This window comes from Cupressus sempervirens, chromosome 6 (genome assembly GCF_028749045.1).
Source record: "Cupressus sempervirens isolate cs-2001-9-10 chromosome 6, ASM2874904v1, whole genome shotgun sequence".
Taxonomy (NCBI): domain Eukaryota; kingdom Viridiplantae; phylum Streptophyta; class Pinopsida; order Cupressales; family Cupressaceae; genus Cupressus; species Cupressus sempervirens.
Window position 1 is genome coordinate 306,364,607 of NC_143123.1, and position 6,000 is coordinate 306,370,606.

Sequence of the window (6,000 nt, forward strand, 5' to 3'; positions counted from 1 at the left end):
AAATCAACTTGGGGAAAAATATATTGGTGTAGGTCAACTTGGGGTGACCAATAACTAAGAGAGATAAAAACATAGGTCTCAGGATAGTGACTGAAAATGTATCTTCTGATGTATTTTTTTCAGTTTGGAATTCCATGATTTTGCACCTGTACATAAGAGAAATGGAATTTTTTTTGGGAAAAGAGAATTTCCTTGATGAATCCCCTGTAACTAAATTAATGTTAAAATAAAGTCAATATAGAATTTAAAGAAAGATAAATGTAAGTATACATTTCATGTCAAACCTTTAGAGATGGAAATGGGTCTACTATATCAAAAAAGATGTATGAGTTCTTTTGTGTGTATGTAGGGTTGTAGCATACAAGATGTATTCACTTATGAAATAGATCAATAATTATATAATTCATACATCATATGAGAAAATAAATGAATGATGTAGATCTCCTCCCTTGATAGCCAACTCATTTGATTCCTATGAAGAAAGAAGGTAGACCAATAGAAGAAAATGCTTCAATGCTTGATGGATGGATGTAAAGAATGACTTCAATAAATATTTGATTTTTTAAACTCCTTGAATTCAAAATATATTTCTTTTGGATAGCTTGTAGGTATGTGATGTCAAAATGAAGAGAGGAAGCTTCCTTTTATAGAAAATTTAGGGTTAATTTTTGTAAAGACCAAATTGATTGGGTGCGAAAATGAATATAATTAACACCACTCCAAAAAAATCTTCAAAATAAGATCCTCAAGCTATACATCACCTTATATTGGTATTAGCCATCCTAGGTCAATATATTCCTAGAAGTGTTTATTTTGAGGTAGATAGTGTGAGACTTGAGGAAGTATTTGAAATTTAGAGGATAGATAGATAAGATGGAATATCATGTGAAAAATATATTTAAGATAGACAATAGCACTAAAATAGGTCTCAATTTTCCCCATAGATTATAATTTAATGGGATATATACATATATATTATATTTAATACACACACATACACACACACACACACACACACACACACACACACACACACATATACATAAATATATAAATGTTGAAAAAATATTGATACAAGTATGATAAATGTGTTTCAATCATTGTTTTGTCATTGATGTCAAACCTGCTACTTATTAGTAAGACAATTTCTTAGATAACTTGAGTACTATCAATTGTTTGATTGATGAAGAGGTTTGATCAAATGAGGTAACAATAGTACCTAGAGTAAAGGTTGAGTTATGATATGGAAAAGGAGTACATAGATCAGTTAAGACAGTTATATTATAATGCATTGATAATCTACTTAAGGTTGCAAAGGATGGTTACACTAATTAAGTTCAAAAGAATAAGTTAAAAAAAGTTTTTTTTGCCAAGCTTGACTGAGTGGACAATAGGTGCCAAGCACAGTTAGTGCAAGTTGAGCATAAAGTTAGTTAGATCCAAGCAAAAACAAATTTTAGTGTAAGCCAAGTGACACAGTGTAAGCCAAATAAAGTTTAGTTGATGTCGAGCACCAGTAAACTTTAGTTCATGCCAAGTGATTTAATAGTGGATGTCGAGCAATGTAATATCTACTAAGCATCATAAGCCAGTTAATTCTGAGTGTCAGCATTATGATAAATATCAAGAATTTGATGAATCTAAGTTGACAAGTTTGATTTCTTAGATTGTGTGAACCATGTGGAAGATAAGATTGATGAGCTGTTGGTACATAATTCAAGATAAATAATTTTAAGGCAAATTCAAAGAGGATTGGAGAAGAAGTTTCTAGAAATGGGGATGATATGAAAAGAGGGTAGATTCGTTGAATCCTACCTAACCTAACCTAACCCTAAAATAGACAAAGGAGAATGCAAAGAAAAGGATATTAATTTTCTATTTATAGAGATGGTTTGTCAGAAGCAAAGGTTCTCATGTGCGAGAACCTAAGGAAGACAAGGAGTCTAGGGTATTGCTTCATTTAGTGACCTAAGAGAAGAGATTGCACTGACAAGAAAAGTAAGAAGACTTAAGGGTATGGATGCTTGAAGGGTGAACAAGCTATTAGAGTTGAAGTGTGTGAAAGCCAAGCAAAGTGGAGGACTAAAACAAAGATATGAAATTTGCATGTTTATTGTAAGTTGTTATCAAAACAAGCCTTACTGTTACTCTTTAATCATTGTATCAGTCTAGGGTAAATCCTTTGGATTAAGGTTGACCTAACAAAAATTTATAAATCCTCTAACTAGGTGACATTCCAAGTGAATGATCAAAATTCCTTTAACAAGGCTCATTCCTAATAGGGTGATTGAAATCCTTTAACTGGGTCACATTTAATAGTATGCATTGTAACCTTTAATAGGCTTAGCCTTTCATAGGGCATCACTTTAGAAGAGTGAGAATTAGTAGCATGTTACTGGTGGCTTTTCCAAAATTAGGTTTCCATATAAAATCATTGTGTCAAATGTGTTATTGAATCTGTTATGTTTCATGTTTACATTTTTGCAAAGTTGATTTGACAGAAACCTACAAGATTAAGTGATTGCATAATCTATTGCATGGATGCATGATGAAAATATTTTATGGATATGGGTTCACTAAGCTGTGAATAGTTTTATTTGTACATCTAGACATTGGATAACTAATTTATTCCCCCTCTTATTTATTCTAAAGAATTCCAATTTAATTAGTATCAAGCCATCTTCTTAATAGCACTAGTTTGAAGGTACTATGAGCAAAAAGATTAAGATGTCAAAAAGAGAGGTACTTGAGCTTAATATAGATAATTTTCCTACATGAAATTTTTTGATGAAGCTACACCTTAGAGGACTTGGAGATCATGCACAATCTACTATTACTATTGAGCATGTTGATCCTCTTGGAGCCCTAAGTGCTGAGGATCTATAGAAAAAAGAAAGAACACAACTAGCAAATGTTCAAGATTGCCTCTTCCCTAAGCTATGCTGAGTTTATATCAAGTGTTGTGAAAGTGCAAATAAAATATGAGATGCTCTTCACACTATCTATGGAGGTGACAAAAATGTTCTAAGAGCCAAAGCTAAAAGTCTTGGAAGTAAGTTTGATGACATGAGAATACAAGAAGGTGAGAATATTGCTCAATATTTTTCTAGGATAAAAGATGTTGTTAATGCAATAAGAGGAGCTACTAGTAAAATAGATGATGATATTGTACTAAGAAAAGTTTTGAGAGCACTACTACCCATCTATGCTATTAGAGTTTCTGCAATACAAGAACTAAGATATATGCTAGGGAATGATCTAACTCTTGAAGGTCTAGTAAGTAGGCTCACTACTTTTGAGCTATCTAATTTTGATAATTACAAACCTGAAAATGTTGAATCTACTTTCAAAGCCAAGCTATCATTGAAAAAAAATAACGAGAAGAAGAAGAAAAAGGAAAAATATGCATCCAATGATAGTGATACAGATGAGGAAGATGTAGATTAACTTGAGGCATTACTAGCAAGGAGATTAAATAGAGGTAAAGGAAAATTCAAAGGTAAGTTACCTATCATGTGTTTTAATTGTAGTAAGGTTGGTCATATTGTTTTGAGATGTCTAGAAAAGAAGAATTATAGAGGTGGAGATAAGTACAAAAGTAGAAGAGATGAAGACAAAAAAGATTAGAAAGACAAAGGAAAGAAGTCTTGCTACATTTCTAAAGAGGAAACTAAAGATAGATCTGACGATCATGATGATAAAGTGGTGTATGTTGTAATGAAGGATGAATTTGATGAGGATGAGGTAATTACATTAGTTTCTTGTGTAAACAAGAATGACAGATGGATCATTGATAGTGAGTGTTCACACCACATGATTGGAGATAAAAGTAAGTAGATTATCTTGAATCATTATGATGGAAATAGTGTAAGATTTGGTAATGGTGTACCATGTCTAATAAAAGGAAAAGGTTCTATTAAACTGATAGAAAAGATTTTACATGGATATGCTTATTATGTTGAAGGACTTAACTACAATTTTTTGAGTTTGTCACAACTGAATAATTTTGGTTGTAAGGTCAAGCCTGAGAACAAGATTGCTAAGATATATGATACTAATGGAAAACTAATTGGAAAATGTGATCAAACTAGAGATAATCTATTCTACCTTGATATAAAGGATACTACTTGTCTAATTATAGAATTTGATGATGTGTGTCTATAGCACAAGAGGTTATGTCATGTTAATTTTGATAATTTGGTTAGTAGCAATAACATGCAGAGAGTTGTAGGTTTGCCTAAGTTGAAGAATCCTAACAATATAATTTGCAAACAATGTTACTTAGGAAAAATGACAAAGTCAAGTTTTAAGAGTAAGACTCATACCTCTAAAGGTTAACTAGAGGTTGTTGATACTAAATTCTGTGGACCAATTGAAGTGCAAAGCTACAAAGGAGATAAGTATATTATGTTATTTGTTGATGATTACTCTAGAATGATGACAGTTATGTTTTTGAAACAAAAATGTGATGCTTTCCAAATGTTTAAGTGGTACTTAGCAAGAGTTGAAAAAGAAACAGGTAAAAGTCTGAAATGTTTGAGATCTAACAGAGGAGGAGAATTTACATCAAATGAGTATGACATGTTCTATAAAGATAGAGGAATCAAAAGATAGACATCTACTTCTAGGACCCCTCCACTAAATGAAATTGCTAAAAGGAGGAACAATTCTATAATGGACTATGCTAGGACACTTATGATGGAGAAAAATGTTGCTTTGAAATACTGGAGAGAAGATGTGAGTACAATTGTCTATACCTTGAATCATGTGCAAGTTAAGAAAGGTACTCATTCAACACCTTTTATACTATGGTATGGATACTCAACAAATGTAAAATATTTTAAGGTATTTGGAAGCAAGTGTTATATTATGAAAGATTTTAGGAAGGGTAAACTGTTGATAATTAGCTATATGTAGTGATGTAATTATTTTCATTAATGGAAAAACATGATGTACATACCTATAATAAACCTCAAAAATAAAGATACTTAGCTTTTGGTACTCAGAAAATTGTCTAAGTATGAAATTGGTTTACATCAATACATTATTTTATATGTAAAATGTTTCTGTAGTCATATTATGTCTACAAAAGTTAGATGGAGATAGTATACATGCTGATGATAATGTGTATAACCTCAGACATTAGTATAGACAATATGGAAAAGAGATATTAATATTTTACTAGTGAAATAGAACAACAAAATTAAAGGCTAGGAATTATTTTGTTTACAAAATAATTACTTGACCAATTAGGGCCAACATCCTAGATGTTTACTCTAAGTTGGAAAAGTATATTATGGTCTTAGCTGACCTACTAGAAATTTGTGAAAAGGCATGGTATTTATGTAAAGGACATCGTGCAGAAAAAAAGTGTGCAATTGTATTGTAATAAGTGATATGTAAACTTTTTGTGAAGTGATATATACGAAGCTTTGAGAACCTAATTTTGTGATCTAAGATCAAGTTGAGGTCAGAGATCAATAAAGAAAGAAGATACAACACTTATATACCTGAAGACTAATTACTTGTTTTTGTAGTGAGCTCTTCTTGTATCTATTGTACTACAACTCCTAATAGGGTTGGAATTTCCTAGCAGGGATTCAAAGTTATATTGAATTTTCTCATTGACTCATAATAGGGTCCATCCTCTAACAAGGAACATATATATCAATATATTATCTAGTGGGTATCATCCCCACTGAGATTTCCCTTGGCCAGGGTTTCTTTAATTAAAAAAAATGGTGTTATGAGTTCTCTTTATGTATGGTTAATAGTACTATTCAACATTACTTGTTTACTTTCTTATGCATGGTTCAAAGTAATTAATAATATCTAGTTGGTGACAAAAGTTTGTAGAATACTAATTCATCCCCCCCTCTTAGTATTACCTATTTCTAACAATTGTTATCAAAGCATAGTTACTTAGAAGAGGCTTAGTAGCTTGAGTAAGATCCCTATGGATATGAAAAAATTGATGAAGAACCTTGAAGAGGCACTTGA